The sequence below is a fragment of the Acromyrmex echinatior genome, chromosome 15 (genome assembly GCF_024713525.1).
Source record: "Acromyrmex echinatior isolate Ae372 chromosome 15, ASM2471352v2, whole genome shotgun sequence".
NCBI lineage: Eukaryota > Metazoa > Arthropoda > Insecta > Hymenoptera > Formicidae > Acromyrmex > Acromyrmex echinatior.
In genome coordinates, this window is record NC_141866.1 from 10440657 (window position 1) to 10459743 (window position 19087).

Genomic DNA, 19087 nt, shown 5'->3' on the forward strand with positions numbered 1-19087 from the left:
AATTTTTAGTAAATATACATGCTTTATATTGTATATACATGCTATATGATGTAACATATTTTCCTCAATCATTCTTCTACATACAATAATTAAGTACATTCGGATAATCTTCGAAGAAAAATCTTCGTTTCTAATAAACTTGTCTCTCTCATCGAGTTTTTCCAATGAATTCATTACGTAAGAAATTACATAAAATCGATTATTATTACTCCGAGATATCCTAATCAAATATTTTTATAAAAATCTTTTTGCTTTTATTTACTTTTTTATTTCTTCATTTTTTGCATTGATTTGAATGTTTAATTTTTGCTTCAATTTTGCTGTTGATTTTGTCTAGCGGATGTAGATATCTCAATTTTCGTATCGTATTCCCTCATATTCTCGTACTAAAGCAATATAAGCACTTAAATCGTTTATTGTTAGATGAATAGAGAGAAATATTTTAATATTAACAAAGTTACTACAACTCTTAGAAGAAATTTATCATAACACCATCGTGCTGATTCGATAAAAGTTGTCAGTTTTTAATCTTCATGGTCGGCATGCACAGCATAATCCGCAAGGAGTTATTAAAGAAAAAAAAAAAAAACAAGAAAATACGGACCTCGCAGAAGAAGTGAAAGACAAAGTTTCTCATTATAGAAAAGCTTTGTGCGAAGACTTCACTCGTATACCCTTAATCTTATACATGTTTGAGGAATTAAGTTCGTGTAATATATTGTACGTATAACGACGAGCTATACCGTTACATTTTGTTACAACAAATCCAATAAAATTGTCATCGTATAAGCGTTGTATGCAGACATAAAATTTAGCAAAAGTACAATCAAGAATTATGATGATTCTTCTCATTGTATCCCAAAAATCTAAAGACATCAAATTAATTGTTTTTTATGTAATAATAAAAAAATATTTGATACATTTTGTTTTGAATGTATCCTCTCTATTTCCTTCGTCATATTTTATTCTAAAGATACGTAATGATAGTAAGTAAAAATATTAGTGTAGTAAATAAAACAGTAAAATAGACATATTGAGCTTCTCTGTTGTTATTAGTGTTGTTACACTTCTGATAATAGTTGAAGCTTCCTTTAATATCGAAGAAACTCTATCTACACAGAAGATTGATTTTTCGTCCGCGTCATTATTTCATCGGTCGCCTGTCGAACCGTGTTTAAGGCGTACCGTTCTCCTTTCCGCTACGAGTAGATATCCGCTTACTCATTACCTTTTTAATTATCTCTGGCCGACGGAGCCCTTCTATCGTAGTGCGTTTAACGGACCGTCCTTAATCGTTTTAAGGGCTCGTAATGTTACCAAGAACAGGAAAAGCCTTTTAGATGATGATACAAGATTGTGTGCGTAATGTTCAGTTCTACAAAGCAGTTTTTAATGATATAATTTGTATACGTTATCAATTGGTAATTGGTGAATGCTTGATAAACATTTTGATAAAGGAGATAATCTGCAAACGCTAATTATTTAAAATTTTCAAATAACTTTTATCACTATTAATATGTATCTTTAAATATTCGTCTAATATTCGAACAATTGGCTCGCAAATATTTCGTGTGAAATTTTCGATAACAGTACATTGAAAATTATTACGAATTCATAAAAAAAAAGAAAAGTAAATAAAAAAAAAAAAGAAATTTTTTGGATTGGGAATTATTGATAAATCGAACAAAAGTCAAATGTCGTAATCTGTACTTTCAGGAATTCTGTACCACGAGTGGTTTGAAAAGTTTAAAGCTTCCGAGAGACGACAAATCTGGGAAAACTGTGGTCCGATCGCTCTTCGTGTTCCTGAGTATTCCCGATGCGGTTTGAAATTAGCACGAACGGATTATAAGATCTGGCTCTGTTCGTGACACTTCTATTAGTGGAAAGCGTGGAAAGAAGAAAATTCAGCTTGCTTCTCTCTCTTTCTCCTCCTCTCTCTATTACTCTTCTTTCATCACAAAGTCAGTACGCGTGCGACCCGTTCGCTTCTGACGTGATGCATCTTATAAGAACTCATTTTCGTTGAATTTCTGTAGATTCCTGAGATAACGCAACAAGCCACTAACCTAATTTATTTTTGCATTAGGAATGAATAAAGAATGTATAGCGAGGAAATTATGTAGCTATATGTAAAGGCAAAAAGTCTTGGCAGTTTGTAATGGAAGATTCTTATGTATCGAGCAAAAAATGATTGCAGAGATTAAAATATTATGCGTTCAAAATTAATGGTAGGTTGATCAAAAGAATAGTAAAAATCTAATCGGAGCAATTTATGTAAATGGTACAACGAGAAAGCTGCTCTCGGAAATTTAGAAGCCGTCGTAAAGTATTTTTTGTAGCGGCTTACGACGAATGCACAACCAACACGATACGCGCCAAAGTCAATTGCCACGATAAGGACGAGACAATGTGACACTTTGTCGAAAGGACTTAAGCTTAATCTCCAACGAGGTAAGTCCGTCTTAGAATGTACTTAGAGTAAGGTGGTCCAAGTAGAGACTCTCCAAGTAGATATCTCTTCCGAGGTATCTGGTATCGCAACACTTCTCCATGCAATAGCCCATGTTTCTGAGTATACCAAAACAATGGCAGATGGCCATAAAGTTTACAATTTTTAATTTTACTGATCGATATGCAAAGCATGATCCATAAGAAAAAGAAGAAAAGACGAAAAATACGGAAAATCGCGGAAAAAGTTAGATATAAAGTTTCTCGTTATTTAATGTTCAAAAAGTAACATTATTCGATATTACAACCGAATAATCGTCGGAACAGTATATTGAAAATCTGTTATTAGAATTCACATAGGACTTTTAAACTAGAATTAGATTCATTATAATCAAGAGCACGGATTTAAAGTATTAAAACTTGGCGAATGGGAATCTTCAGAACCTGAGCGAATGTTCCTCCCACCTTCCAGTTATCACGACGTGCTCGATAGGACTTCGAATCTTCGTGTGGTATCTTCTACCGAGGTATACGTCGCGCATAAACGGGGTTAAGCGAGCAGCACAAGTCAGCTTTAAGCAGCCGGATTTATGGACTCCGACAACTATTTAGATGGGTGGAATGGGGAAAGAGAGAACCTCGGTGCGATCTCTCAGTTTTTGTCGATCCTTCTACTTGGCGCGTATATACTTGGTCCGCGAAGATGGACGGGGATATCCGCGGCCTCGGAAAATATCTGGCACGGAGGGCGACGGAATTCGCTCGATGGAGCTCCGGTCGGCGCGACGCCGGAGCGGCATTTCGGCTTAATTAGTTTTTCGTCCGCGGATAATCCGCGGCCGCAGCGATTTGTCATCCGGGCCCCGAAGTTTACGCTCACGGAGAATTAAGGTACGGGAACCTGGAGGAGAAAGGGGAGAGAGAGCAAGAAGAGCGAGAGAGGACGTGGTGTTTCCGGCCAACGAGATTAGGGTGATATTTAAACGAGGAGGAGTAGTCCCGGCACCCCCGAGGCTTCTGTCGTAAGACCCGACTCAAGGGAAGTTCGCGGAGGATTCGTTTTATCGTTCGCCGTATAATTTGAGGATGTCGCCGGCCAAGAAACTACTGAAGTGGCTTAAATCTTTAGGCCGCGTGTTGGATCCCCGATAAGGGAACTTTTGGGTTCCTGTTTACCGGTCACTCCACTAGAATGTTATTTCGTTCATCTGTTCTATCCCGATGATATATTACCCCATATTATCCTGAATGTAATTTAGAGACAAAACAGCCACTCAATTAATCTCCAACTAACAATAAATGGCGATCCATTGAATAATATGATCTGGATTTAATTAATCGCTATAATTGTACGCGTGCAATTGCTATTGTAATTGCTCGATTATCGAAATTTGCAATAGATTGAAGATGCTGGACGATGAGAAATAATGTGATATTATATGTAATACTCATTTTGCTAGTTTATTGAGCAAATAGCAAATGTCTAGGATTCTAGACAAGCTAAATTACTTTAATAAGCATTTGATGATATAATATACATCATACGAATCATATATAAAGACTTGATGTAAGCCTCCTACATATTGGAGAAAAAGAAAAGCGCAAATGCGCCTTTAGTATCTTCCAAGTATTAAACTGCTCGTAAAAGAGCTTTTACGCGATCAGACTTTCGCAATGAAACTTTAGGTCTCGGAATCGATCGAGCCACGCGGCTGTAAAGGGTCCTCGTAAAGTTTTCTTCAAATAATTTCGTAAAACAGTAGACCCTTTTTTTCATAAGAGAATCTTGTTTTATGAGAGCAAAAAGCTCGGCGAAGAACAAAGTTCATTTCGACATATCAATCAAAATTTTGGTGAAAAGTTTTTTTTTTACATAATTCTCAAATAATTAGCAACTAGATTATTATTTTAACTTCGTCTTTACTTTGCGTTGCCCAAAGTATAAATGGTACATAAAGTATGGCATCGCTTCATTAAGGAGAGAGCACGTAAAAAACAAAGATTTAACAAATGGCGCTTATATTATTATGTTTTTCAATAAGACCGCATTGCAACAGAAGCATTAAAAATGTATGATATTTAATAAATGAATATATGAGAAAATAAGGTATTTCAAAAATTTCAAAAATAAAGTAGGTCGAAGGTATCGATTGTCGCAAGTAACATCTTGTGAGTGAATCGGCTGATTCTGAATCTCATAAGCAGGCGATTTACATAAGTGCGGGTGCGCAATAAATTTAAAAAGGCGACAGCAAAAGAGAGAAAGAGGAGGGGGGGAGGGTGAGTAACGTATACCTTACTTAACGGAGCATTGCGGAAAAGTCTCGAAAGCTCAACGATGACAGAGGGCTTTGGAAAAATCTAACCCGGCACGTAGAGAAAGAGCGGAGCGCGAGGCAGAAAAAGGGAGAGAGAAGTAAAGGAAGCTGGAAGAGGAGGCAGCAAGCGGAACGGGCTGCCGTGAACCAAGGCAGTTATGACTTTTTTCTCAAGTCGACCCTCACCGTGGTAACCACCCTCTCTACCCCGGGTTTCCTCCTATGCGAATACCGCATTAAGGGACGCACTCAAACTTTTATGGTGGCTCGTGGTGACTGACTTCCCGATATACGCTCGGCAATGCTCGCCTCTCGCATTTTACAGACTTCTCTCTCTTTCCTTCGTCCCCGATTACGAGCGGCGCTTTAATTGGACAATATCCACCCCGCGAGAGAGTGGCTCACTCGCGGCACTCGAAGAAATAACGAGCTACCCACGTTAATTAGAACATTACTTTAATTTCGTGGACGACAGATAGGCGACGAGTTTTCGTAATACGAGGGACGGTTGCATAGACAGAGAGAAATACATATTTACATATAATATAATAACATATTCAACATATTTCTATGGCATGAGCATCTAATTAAGTATATTTGCAATTCAATTTCTTTCTCTTTTACAGATACCGTACACAGTATTCGGTGATAGATGCACTTGATGTATAAATACACTGACGTATAAATACACTTTGTCAAAAAGTGAAATAATTTTTCACAAAAATATCGAGATACAGATACGTTTTATACGTTATAATAAAAAAAAAGAATTTCGGTGAATTGCGTTTTTATAAGAGTAAAGAATAAAATCTCATTGTTTGATTAATTTTAACCTTTTGTTTCCATATGAAATATTTGAAATTCCATTTGAAATATAATGTAGCAAGAAAATATTATAAAACTTCAAGCGTTACAAGACGAAAATAATGTCCAATTAAATTTTGATGGAGAAAACATATTTCAGTTTTTTAACAAGAAGTATTTCCTGCAAATATGTTTATTATCGGATAAACACACGTGCTTCTATATTATATTTCATTAGCATTACGAGTATATACGATGTGTTTTTGTTCGCTATTAAAGCATCATGTTTAAATGTAAAATTAAATGGCCACGTATTTTGTTGATACGTTTCGATCAGCAGTTGGAGTTTTGCGGCTTCCTTCAATGTACAAAATGACTTGCATTCAGCGATTCGTATTTCATCAAGTTTCATCTATAAATTAACGCACGTTGAATCGCATTCCCATGTTTCGTGTTTACTCCGAAAGAACCTCTCTCCGCCTCATCCGCAATTCAACCCCCGCAATAATCCCCACGGTTTCCTAATCATCGTAATGAACGGACAAAACGATGGGGGATGTACGCGTCTGCTCTCAATGTTTCAGCTATTGATTTAAATGTAGAAAATTGTTAGTCCGGGGGCACGTTTCTCCCGGGCTACGTGCCGAATTGATGACGAGCGGGGAGGTGGGGAGACACGGCACAAGTGTCAAATTAATCACCTCGTAATACGCACTTAATACCAGCGCGATCGATCGGAATGGATGAAAAGTGGGACAAGAACCATATCCCCAGCGAGCTCCTGTCAATCGGCAAACATTGTAGCTAGTATTAAATCGGCTCGACACTAAAGCTGACACAGAAACCATCACGATTCCGATGCTCTGTATTCATGAGTTTATTTCATATATACGCCTCTATACGCCCCCATTTATTAAATTTATTCAGTCATCATGATGGATTTAATCGGGCAACTTTATTTACTCTCAATGAGCGTATACAGAATCTTCCTTGCTGTTTCATTCCACGACATTATTACGACTTAAGAGCTGATCATCTTTGTTGAACACTTCGAATACTCAAATAGGTTTGATCTATATATGAGATAATAGTAGTATCTATACATGAGATAATAATCGCCAATTACAATTTATCTTCTCTGCAAATCTATTATACCACTTTGCGATAACATTTGCGAATGTTATCTACTATATATTAATATTATGGCTATTGCGTTAATTAATAAATAGCTGCCGAAATGATGTGCTCGTAAACCGCGACGGGATTGCGCAGCGACTCTAATTTCACGGTACGGCGTGTCGATCAATTTTACACGTGTATGAGTATTCCACTCGGCCGTAAAATAGCACAATAAACATCACGATAAATTAAAATCCAGCTATGTATTTCTATTCAAGCGACCCGTAAATTTATTTCCTCGGGACGGAACGCAAATTTGGGACGCCGCGCCGTTTAAATATGCTTTATGAACACAGGGGCGAGGCCGGCCGACCGCGGATTTTATCTCCGCGCTGCGAGAAAGTGTACGCTATGGGCTTTCGCCGTAATTGTAGAAAATTTTCTGCTGTTACCGGTGTAAAACGATAAAATGATATCGCGAGGAATAAAGTTCGCGCGCGGCGTCTGGCGCTGACGTTACGAACGTATGTCCGCCTCGTAAACACGCAGTTAGTCGGCGCATTTTATTTCGCGTACGTATTGTGTCTTCTTTGGATCCTTTTCAATCTCTGCAGTTTCTCTATGCAAAATCACAACCGAAAGGTCAATCAAAACTTATGATTGTGATTATAAACCATTGAAACGTTCTTGCCCTCTTTCTTTCATGTCCATGGAAAAATCAGTCGATAAAAATTTAAAAAATTAACAATCGAAAAAATTCAATTCAACGTAACTCGACTCTTTGCTGTATAAACTGTAAATAATTATGAAATTTTGGTTTGCCAAAAAGGCGAATATTTACGCTTCGTCATATTTTATTTCGAGGAAACGCGCAATTCTTGAAAGGATTCGTTTAAACGAGATATTGATTCTGCAAGCTAGAAATGCAAAACATTAAGCGGATTCATTTCCTTCCTCGTGGGATCTCTAAAATTCTGTGTCACGTCCACAACTCCTTCTCTTTCCTCTTTAACAGCCCATCTTTTTGTTCTGTTATTCGCCATCCATAATGCATTTATTCAATGTTCAGAGCTTGTTTCACGATGCTGCCGTTTCTGCGGCCGATCTCGCGATCTGCTTTAAATTATTGCACCGCTAAGTCGTCCCAGACTAATTAGAGATTAACAATCAGTACCTTCATTCGTTTGTTATCTTTCTTTGCGAATTTTTATTTTTCTGCCCTTCGCGTAAATCTCAAACATCCAATCGTATATAAAATATGAACGCGAAGATTTAAATGTTACGCGTCGTTTGCCAAAAATTTGAAAGGAACTACATCATGTATTATCTCTACGATTTATCGAGTTCATGTTTATTGTTTGTGTAACTTTGTACTTATGAGGTGGATTACATAAAAGAGATGGTAAGGATTTGTTTGGAATAGGCCGGTGATATTTTTTGATACTCCAATTGGAGAGGCTTTTTTTTATTTCGCTATTGCTCCAATCAACTATCAACCAGAAAAGGAAAAGAAGAAAAATGATGTGCAAGGGACGGAGAGAAAGGCGACATAATGGTGGGCGCAGAGACACCGAGATGAGAAAGTGAGAGAGAAAGAAAGAAGAATGACACCAAGGAGTGTTAGCAGTTATCCGGCAGAAGTGCATTAGCTTTTGTTTGTCGCCCGAAAGGGACGGATCGTGAGTAGACTGGAACTGGATCTCGTATGTCGTGAATGGGGTTGTCCTTGCTCCCTTTTGCCGTCTACCCTTATCCATTTTATCCTTCGCTCCCCGTCGCGCTGTTGATTCTCGAAAGCGAACGAAGAAGTATCTATATAACCTGTCGCCTAGATCTTGTTCTTCTCAGCTTTGCTTTACACACCGATATTACATATCGTCGATAAGTTTCTGTTAGGTATCATAAGAAGCTTATTATTCGTTGTAAAACGTTATCCATTCACTAATAATCCGTTATTATTCCTTAGTTCCATGTCGAATAAATTCCGATGTAATGGAATCTTAATTCAAGATTTAATTATAGATAAAAACTGTAATTAAAAATAATTAAAAAAATACTACAGGAAGGAATTGAATGCAATAATTTTGTCACACGCGTCTTTCGATCGCGACATCCACTTCAAATCTCGTGTCATTTATATCATATGTCGTTTTAATCATGTTTCTGATGCATTAATATATTTTCCAACGATTTTCAGTCGATTACGCATCGCTTTTACTGTAAAGCGAATCGCCGTATATTTGCGAGCGAATATATCACGGCTGAATAATTAGCCTTTGTTGTTGTACCTGGACGCACGGCTGCGAGTCACTCGTATGCAACACGTCCGGTCGTAGACTAGATCGCACCCGTCGTCCTCGCGTTCAGGGCGAACAGGAAGAGCGTACCTTAGGAACTGTAGAGGGTCGGGAGATCCAGAGAACTTCGGAATTCCGTGTCCTCCGTCGCATACTTGGTTCTAAGTTATGCCCTCATAAACTCGCACGGACATACCTACGCGTCTCCAACAGTTCTCATGTGCCTCGCCAAGTCGTATCTGTTGCCGTCTACGCGAAACCGAGAAGCACGTTATGTGGGTTACAGAGAAGCTGTACGTGCATCTATCGCGGAACTTTGCCTGGGCGCGATCGAGGAGAAGTATATATGCTACTTATGTGCACACCGAACGGTGCCGTACGAGCTCGCTCGATACGCTTCCAATATAATCCGTTTAACGTACATCATGAATACGACGTCGACATAGTGTATACATAAGTGTAAGAACTCTGTATAAATCTAATTTTTGTCTCATACGAGATAAATATTAGCGCACTAAAGGAAGCTGATTGCCCTACATTAGGTAAACTTGTAAGTTAGCTGCAAAAGTTGATTTTGTACTTCCTACTTTCAATTAAATTAAATCGTAATCGAAAGTAAAGTAAATTATAATCATTACTTAAAATAAAAATAAAAATAGTTTTATTGCTCTAAGAATAAGTCAAATATAAGTAAATGTCTATGTGAGCCTCCGCAATTGTTGGGAGGTATACAAGTAATATATTTATAAGTGATCAGATATAATTCGCATACAATTTGAATGTATTTATCGATGAAGTTTTTACTCTGGCAAACGTTTCGACTCTGGATTTGAATCCTCCTCAGTATGATATTCATGAGTATATAATTTATACTTCAACTCGAAATAGTCGTTTGCAGATAATTTGTAAGTTCGTTTTAATAATTAAAATAATATCTTATCGTCTTATAAATATATTATTTGCGCATCAATAACTGGAGATTAACATAGACATTTTATAATATTTGATAATACAATAATCATTTCTTTCTTCTGTAATATTAAAGGATTTTGAGTAAATAGAAAATCGGAAGATCAGAAAATTTTATTTTTTACTCGTTAAATGCACTGGATTAGTCAATTTTTTGAAGATATTTTTTGCATATTGAATGCCACATCTTTTTCGCATCGTTTTCTGTTTCGACAGAAAACAGAAAAATTAATTCATTTCGCATATATTTTACTGTATATATTGTACAAAGCATAACATAATTTATTATGCGGCGAATACTAATGTAAAATTAGCGAATGCCGAGAGTGCGTTTTCTGCATATATTTAAGATATAATTATACAATTCCGCGTCGGTGTAAACATGACTCGTTTACAGAGTAGCGCACTGTATTTATCTAACCACTTAAGTGCATCCGTTTACACGAATGCGAGAGATTTGTGAGACATAAAGACCTATTTTCCGGTGAGAATTTTTATCGTGGGAACGTAGGCACTACTTTGCCATATGGCTGCAAATCCTGTACATTTCTTGTCACTTTAGCACAAGGAAGAAGGGTGGATATCTTCTTTATGGCGGTATATGTATTTTTCCGCACGAACTCAATGCCTCAAAGCGCTTAAGGAATATTATTGTCAACACGCGAAGAAGGGAGACATTGTACATTTACAATACAATTCGCGCGTATTCATTTAATAATTCTAAAATTTTCTTAAAATATTGTTAGATATAAATTTTAAGATACTCTCTTTTTCAAAAATATGAAAAAAAAAAAAGATATAAAATCGTAATATCAGAGACAATATTGAAAAAATGCTTACTTAAACATAATTTCCGAAATAAAAAGTGTTTGTATGTGTGTACAATATAATAAATGAAATAAAAAAATACACATATTATTATATCATTTTGTACATGTTATAAAAATTACATTACGGATTTGCACCAACAACTACGTAGTCATTACGTAGATACTTTTAGTATTTTTAGAAATTATTAGAATCGAAATACTTTTTGAAGGATAAAAGAACCTTAAACGGAGATTACAAAATTTATATATAAAAAGAAGGGTATGAAATCCTTGTGTGATAGAATAAAAATAACGTGAAAGAAGCAGGAATAATTTTGTCCCTTTAGATTCCATATCATAAAGAGCTTCATGGCTTTTCCATGAAAAAAACCATTTAAAAAAATTGCTGGACTATCAGAGAGTTAATACACAATTATTACAGCTGCGTGTCTATTCGGTGGTCTCGAGGCTAGCGAGTCTCCCCCCGACTGTAGGCAATAAGTATCCCCCTTTTTTTCCCCTTCGTGATCCCTCTTTTTTCCTTTTGTCGATCCCCTCGAGAAAACGTCGACTGGAGAATACTTTCCCCAGGGAGAGAGCGTTACGTCAGGAATGCGGAATATTTCCCTGCGTTCGCGCCGCTCAGAGTACGCCGAGTCAGTCAGGTGGAGGAAGGTAGGAAATTATTGGCACGGTCTGGAGTTGACTGGATGTTAATTACTCTATCACTCCACCCACGATCCACCGGTCTGGCTTCCTCCCCCATCGGTTCCCCGCCATCCCTCCGATCCCACCTCCCCTCTCTGTCGGTTGGTGGCAGTAACTCCTCTCTCGGCTTCGTGTGCCGCACGTTCATAATTATGACGACCCTGCCTCATAATAAGGTAATTTAAACGCATGACTTAGAAGACAGAGTGCGGATATCGGTCTGATGTATTTCTACTGCCAGTTTCGTATCGTTTCGCAGAACTGAGCACGAGTTCGCACTCTTTACGGTCTGCAATTATTACGATAGCTCGCTAACGTCAGTCACAAATTTCTTCCTCTTGAAATACCGCTTTTGTACGCGCATTACAATAACTAGGCAGCGACGCTTTATGTGCATAAGCTATACAAAGAAGGAAATCATCTTGTATATAAAATTCATTAAAAAAGGAGACATGTTATATTAATATTATAGATATCTCAATGATAACCCAATCTCTATTAATTTTAACTCTCATGTGTGTCAAAATATAAATCAATCAATTTCAGTAGTTAGTTTCAAATTAACAATGTTCATATTAACGTTTATATTAACAAAGTTTATATTAAGGCTCTTAGTAAATAATAAATTTGAGTCAAGTTAATACATTTTCTTAAGTTAAATTATTTAATTCTCATTGGATTTTAATTAAATTAACATATTGAGTAAGAGCAATGAGAGCAATCTACAGAAATGATTAAAAATAACTCAAATTGGATATTTGACATTATGAATTGACATTATGGATTTAACGATTAAATGTAGCCGCGGTTTTCAGATTCCCTAAATATTTAATTAGAGATACATCTATAAACTTGGATATATATATATATATACATTGAAAGAGGATACAGAGTTTAAAAATAAATTAAAAATAATAAATTTGGTAAAGAAAAAAATAAATAATTATTAATGAGAGCTCGCTTTGTTGCTAAATACATAAATTTTGAATGTTCTACATACATTTACTTGTGTTTAAATATTTAATATATAACAATAATAAATCTAATAAGAGTTTTGACCAGCGTAAAGATTATCTCGATAATACAATATTTTCTATAATAGGAAAATTTTTTATAATCTTCGATAATATTTCAATATTTAGTTCCGATATTTTGTTTCTCTAATGAGGAAAGAAAAATATAAAAATTATATATTACGGAGCGACGTAATGGCAATATTCTCATTTCCTATAAAAATTGATTTGTGTCACGATCAATCGTAGTGCTCTTGTCGTTTTTTTAATTCGCCTGGAAAATTCTCGGATCTCAAGACGAAAGAAAAATGTTTGGTTTACCTAATGATTGAACTCATTCGATGCAACTGCTATTAATGCGCGACTGTAAAAACTATTACCGAAACATCAACGTTAAGTTAATGTTTGATACGAAGATCCGCTTCCTACGATCCAATTTTTCTAAGTATTTGTACAGAAATGTCAATGGACGAGTCAATTATCTGAAGACATGTCATACTGTGATGAGTAAATGCAGTAAAATAAATAAGAAATTTTTCGATATTTAGAAGAACAGGAAAAATAAAAATTCTTAACAAAAAAAAAATTGAAATCTTTAAAAAAAAAAAAGAAAAATCTTAAATGTTCTTTATATTATCGCCGCTGTTGCAATTACTGTTATTTTTTTTTTCATCGTTGATATACCTAAATATAATTATACATTTCTAATTATTTATATTGTACAATTTGTAGCGATAGAGATGATTCTTATCACTTGGGTACGTATTACGCTTTTTTACCTTTTCGTCGAAAATCCAACTTTCCAACTTTCCATTTCTTCACACGTTAATGACCCACAGTATATATTTATATAATACAATATTGCACACGTAGAGCACAATGGATTTGAAACTTGAGAGACTTCTTCGTTGTGGCGGTTTTTTCAGATAGCTTCTAAATAACGAGCGAAGTCGACAATTTCGCGTTATCCGAGCGTAGCCGCGTACAGGAAAGAAATAGAAGGAGAAGAGAATGTATACGGAGAACGGATGTGGAAACGCGCTTTTTCCTTTGCGCGAAAAACGCACCTCGGCCCCGCGGAGAGTCACTCCGGAAATTGTGAAACGAGCGGTCGGTCCCTCCCGTCCTACGTTCACCTCACATCTCCCTTTCACCTCACATCCTCCTTCCGCCCTTTCTTTGCCACCCTTTCCCATCGTTCGTGCACTCGTTTTCTCTCTTCCTCGTCGTTTCCGTCTATCATCTGACGCTCGTTGCACGCGCAGTTTGGCGCTCTTTACGATCAATTACGAAGCCGTAGATTCTCAGACACCTAGCTAAGTGTATAGGGACGATATTTCGAAATGGAAGGGAAACGTCGAGATTGCCGACTACGGGCTCTTTCGTTTTATACTATCTTTCACTGCGAATACCTTCTCCTCGCGCCATCGTCCTGCCGCGCGCGTCTCGCTCTACGACGCGAGCTCTTTATCTCCTTTCTTCTCTTTTTCTTCTTCTATACCCTCGTGGGTATACTCTCTTTACGAGAAGACGTGTGCACGATGAGAAAAGTAGGATCGGAACGTATATTAGACGGGAACGGGGCGGCCGATCGGTTATCGGCGAAAAATATTGCGGATCGACGATGAGGGCCCCCCCGGTAGCCGTTTCCCATGTCACCGAATCGACATTCGCGCTGTAATTCGCAAACTGGGACAGAGTGATCGTTTTCTTGTTTTCATCCCCTTCCACGTTACTCTTGGAGTTTTCGGCGCTTACGGCACCGATTAAAGTTGAAGAATTTTGAGTTGGAGACGATGATGAAATGATCTTCGTGCGGACGAAGAGATGAGATGATCGTTTAATTTAAATTTCATTTCCGCGTAAACCGATTCATCTCGTCCGAAATAGATGGGAAAGAGAAGTTCTGCTCAAACAGAAGTTTGAATCGCAATAGAAGTGGAAGACGGAACATTTGCCGCGAAATGTTCGCACGTGACAACGATAATACGATCGTTACCGATCGGTTTCTCGTTCTATCGGCCTTAATTATGCAGCCGCAAATATTTTACATCAGCGCCGGAGTTCTTACGAGGAAATGAGGAACATTTTACGTTACTTCATTCAACAGTCTCGTTAACGAGCTCCGATTTCATTGCAGCGCTATCCTCCTCTACACATCTCGGATCGCATCTTTGCACGGAAGTTTCAGAGCGGTTACATAATTCCGTTTAGTAATTAGTAATTAAGGTAGTCGATGCACCAAACGAATTATCATACGCTAGATCGGAACTGAGGCATGAATAATCGCTCGAGAGGTGAGTAATTGCGAGTACACTTCAATTAACTCCCCGTGACTTCCATTAAAGGTATCTAACCGCTCTATTAGAGACGCATACTGAACTCGACATCGACCCACGAAGTATCAAAGTGCTTTAAGCATTCGCTTAAATTATCAGATCGCGCACGATGTCCGGTAAATTTAAAGTTCCTAGAAGTAGAGAGTCTGGACATTCAGCGGAAGCGAATACTCTCAAAATAGTGAATGCGTGTGTGTTTTGGTTGGCTGCTGTGTCATGTAACATGGGTTTTTTTTTTATTAATATACACATCGATTTGTGGTGAATAATAACAATATATAATATCCCTACAATTCGATATAAAAATTAAATAAGTAATATTTTTGATGTGTCTATCTATAATTATTTGCAACGCTCTGAAAGTTTTCTAATATTTTTTTAAGTAATAAAAACAATAATGAAACACGGTTCAATTTTCCATCTTTTTTCATACAATGCGAAGAGAAAAAGAGAAAAGATGAACCGAGATGCGAGAAATGCAAGAAGTTCATTTAAAAATAATAAGTTTTACAATTCATTTTATGTATAGGTACTATAGATTTTTAATAGTGACAGTGATAGTTTAGAACGCAACTAGTATATATTACGTACTGCATCGTATGTATGTACATTGAACCTTCGCCAAAGATATATTTTTCAATTTTATAAAAAATACGCATACATCATTACTTCTGTGGGTACCACTATAAATTCCGAGTACGATGTATTTCAATTCTAATTTTCCTTCGCGCTGAGTGAGCAAGGTTCCGTATTGGTGCTGCCATTGTGAGAGCACCAAGTGCATCAATCCTAGGACTATAGAAAAACGACTCGCGTTTCAACAAAACGATCGACGGAAACGAACGTCTTTTAAATGTTTACACGTAGACTCGTGCAATTTATATATTTCTTTTCCTTCACTCGGCATTAACAGAACGAGCGTTAAGCGAGGGCACGTTTTACTTTTATCGGTTACCTCGCAAAATCTGAACGTATCTCTAGTGTTCTCGAGACACTTCTTATAGATACACGAGCGGCGTGAAGTAAACCGTCGTACATTCCGAGAAGATAAAGTCGGTCATTTTTTCCTCTCGCCCACCGTTGCTTTTCCTCCGGCGGGAGCGATTGGGGTCGGTGTAAGGAGGAAGGAAAGTGGACCGTGCTGTTGGTCAAACTAATAAAAGACGGCTTACCGCTCCGCGAAACCGGCTATCCCGCACAGCTTGCGGGAACCTGCGACTTTTGCCCCCAGGGTCGAAGACAAAAGAAAGAAGGAGGAGAGAACTACCTTTCGAGTAAAGAAGGTCATACAGACCACGATGCTGAGGATGAACACGGGAGAAAAGTCGCGCTGAGAATACTTAGAAAGAGATCACGTGCGTCGACCAGATGGACGACAAGTGGCAGGCGACACATATAGAGAATTGCGTGACAGGGCTGAAAATTATTATTTTTCGTACGCTCGAGTAGCAATGAATTGAAAGACTATTCGTGGGTTCCACGTTTAAATGGTTGGAACATTCAAATTATCCGATTTAATCAAATTTCTGTACCGTCGGAAATGGATGCTGCGAAAAAGAGCGATTTTATCGCGATGGTTGAAAATGATTGAAAGATTCGCACACTAATACTTGTTCATGGTGGCAACGAGATAATGTACCGTATGTTGCGATCGCGATTGTCATAAAAATGTATTTGTATAAAAATGTTGCAAGAAGTCGAGAAAGGGTCGTGCGCGATCCGTTTATCGGATGCAATTGCTGTTATTTACGTGTGTAAAGGTAATTAACTTATCTGAATGTTCACTACCGCATATACCGGACATATCGCGTAAGTTATGACTGTACTGTGGGGTGTTTTTTGCTTTCTGTAAAGTGCTCAATTCGCGGGTATTCGCTTTAGTATTATCGCATGTATTTTGTTTTACAACACATTTACTAAACAAAACCTACCAAAAACCTACCAAGATAATTTTTAAAGCTGTTGTTCATTAAGTACCGTTCTCTCCATTCTATTTTAATAATAAATCTCAAACTTCCTTCAAATTAATTGCAAACTTTTATAACGTTAAATGCACACGTACTCAATTAATTTTCAAAGTTCTTCTTCTTGAGTCGATGAAAGTTTATTTAAACAAATTATTTCAATTTATTTCGAGTTAGAATTATCTCGTTCTCGATTGTACTATATATTTTGATAATCCATATAATGCTTAGTTCATAGAATTGTTTTAGAAAAAATCATGATACGATAAAGTTCTAATAAGAACTAATCATGATAATAATAAATATTACATGAATACAAATTTTTTAATAAAGAAAATATGAATTACGTAAAATATTCTGTTTTTTTATCTCCTATGATTATACACTTCCGGCAGATGATGACTGAACTTTAGAGGACAGAAAAGTATCCAGGAAAATAGCCGGTTGTTACGGCCGACACCGGGGTTAACAGACTGGCATAACTTAGTGGGTTTTAACAACGCACAACCGACGGACACGCCGCTGAATCTAATAAAAGTTGGTCAGCGTGAAACCGCGGCTTTAACGAGAGCCAGAGAGATCTCCCTGCGCGTCCACCGAAGGCGGCCGGTTCCAGGTTATTAAAAGCGAAATGCCCTTAATAAATAAGCTGGCAAAAGGTCTGTCGACCTAACGTCGGTCGAAACTAACTTCAACTATCCTCCCTGTCCGCTTTCCAAAACGAGCGTAAAAAGCACTCGATAACGCCAACAATTATATCATCCCGACTTTCATCCTTATTCATATTACTCCTCTAGGCGTAACGTAAATCATGAAATTGATAATAAAGCATCTATCTCAAGTGTTCGTTTAATAGTTCGTTTATTAATTTCATGTAAGCGCGCGCGAGTTTCAGTAACGACGCGTCTTATCATTGCGTCAAGTCAGATGAACGCGCATAGGATGAAAAAAGTATAATAAAACGTATTACCGAACGGAAAAACCAGTTCGTTCAATCATTCAACGTTATTATTCCATTAGCTCGACGACAGAAAAGTAATATCTTTTTACGGTATTTCACGCTGGCTCTAGTCCAGCTTGTTGATAAATCAGAACAAGTCGACATGGAGAAGTGGCACGTAGCAATTTTATCTGTGCATAAAATTCTACTCTCTAGCGGTTTCTCGCTTTTTCTAGAGGACCTTCGGAAGAATCCACATTCGAGACATATCATTCCTCGCGAGCAAATTCACCCTCATTCCCTCGTACCGGCAATAGGCGCCATTTGCAAAGTCTGTCTTATATCCGCGTGTTGGTTAGATATTATTTTTTCGCCGGCGGCAAGGCGAGATAATAGTGGCAGCTGAAGCAAACGAAAGCATAACTCTGTCCGATAAAAAGCTTTTATTACCGGCAATTAGGATAAGCTTGCGGATACACCCACTCGTTCCCTATGTTTCCGCACTACACTGCCGTGCTTTCCCCCTCGCCTCTTCCTCATTTTCCGTCAACGTTTCTTTTTGAGATCCAAAGAAGCTCGAAGATCATCTCACTAATAATGACGTTTTGTAAATGACCAAATAGCTTAACGATGTTATAATAATAATGAGAGTTACTAACGGTAAGTAAGAATAGACACAAAATTAATGTATTAAAAATGTCATATATTTAGAAAAAATTATTTTATATATAGAAATTGTTAGTATTTCAGTCTCTGCGCCAATGTAAACATATACTGTAAAATTTGTATTATTTCGTTTTACTCTCATTGTGGCCTAATATAAAGATCTGATATTTTTTAATTGTATGAAACTAGAAAATATTATTATCTTTTCATTTCTCTCATCATTCGAGATCAAACGAGAGATTGATTGGCTCGATTTTGTCACGTTCCAATTGGACTGTTAATCTACAAAGTGCAATCGTACTATAATCGACCCAAAATAGCTACGTCTCGTCCTGTGCGGTAAACCGTAATCCATTGGGGACAAGGTGCTCGAAGACGTTTCCCGTTTGCGTCTCTCATTCTCCGTGATTGTTTCGCTGTGTTGCACAAAGTGCATTGCGAAGCATTGTCCTCAAAATGCCACGCCGTTCGCCGCACGTTCATACTGCAATAATACTTTTGGCTCTGTTCCCGTGAGCTGCACGAATTGCCATTCGCAATGAGTTATCCTGGCGATATTTGCGTCCCTTTTTACTTGTTTGTACAGAGACAAGAGGCCGCTTCATGGAAGATGAAATTGAGATTGGAAATTTTATCGTGCTTTCCGCTAATCAGGTCTCACCAGACTAATTATGAGGCGGCATGCACGTG

At 37.4% G+C, this 19087-nt stretch overlaps 1 protein-coding gene across 1 annotated transcript in view; it reads right to left on the reverse strand.

The window, feature by feature from the left end:
- The window catches only part of Phyhd1 (Phytanoyl-CoA dioxygenase domain containing 1), a 139821-nt gene that overhangs the window by 49678 nt on the left and 71056 nt on the right, over positions 1-19087 (reverse strand). The window lies entirely within an intron of this gene.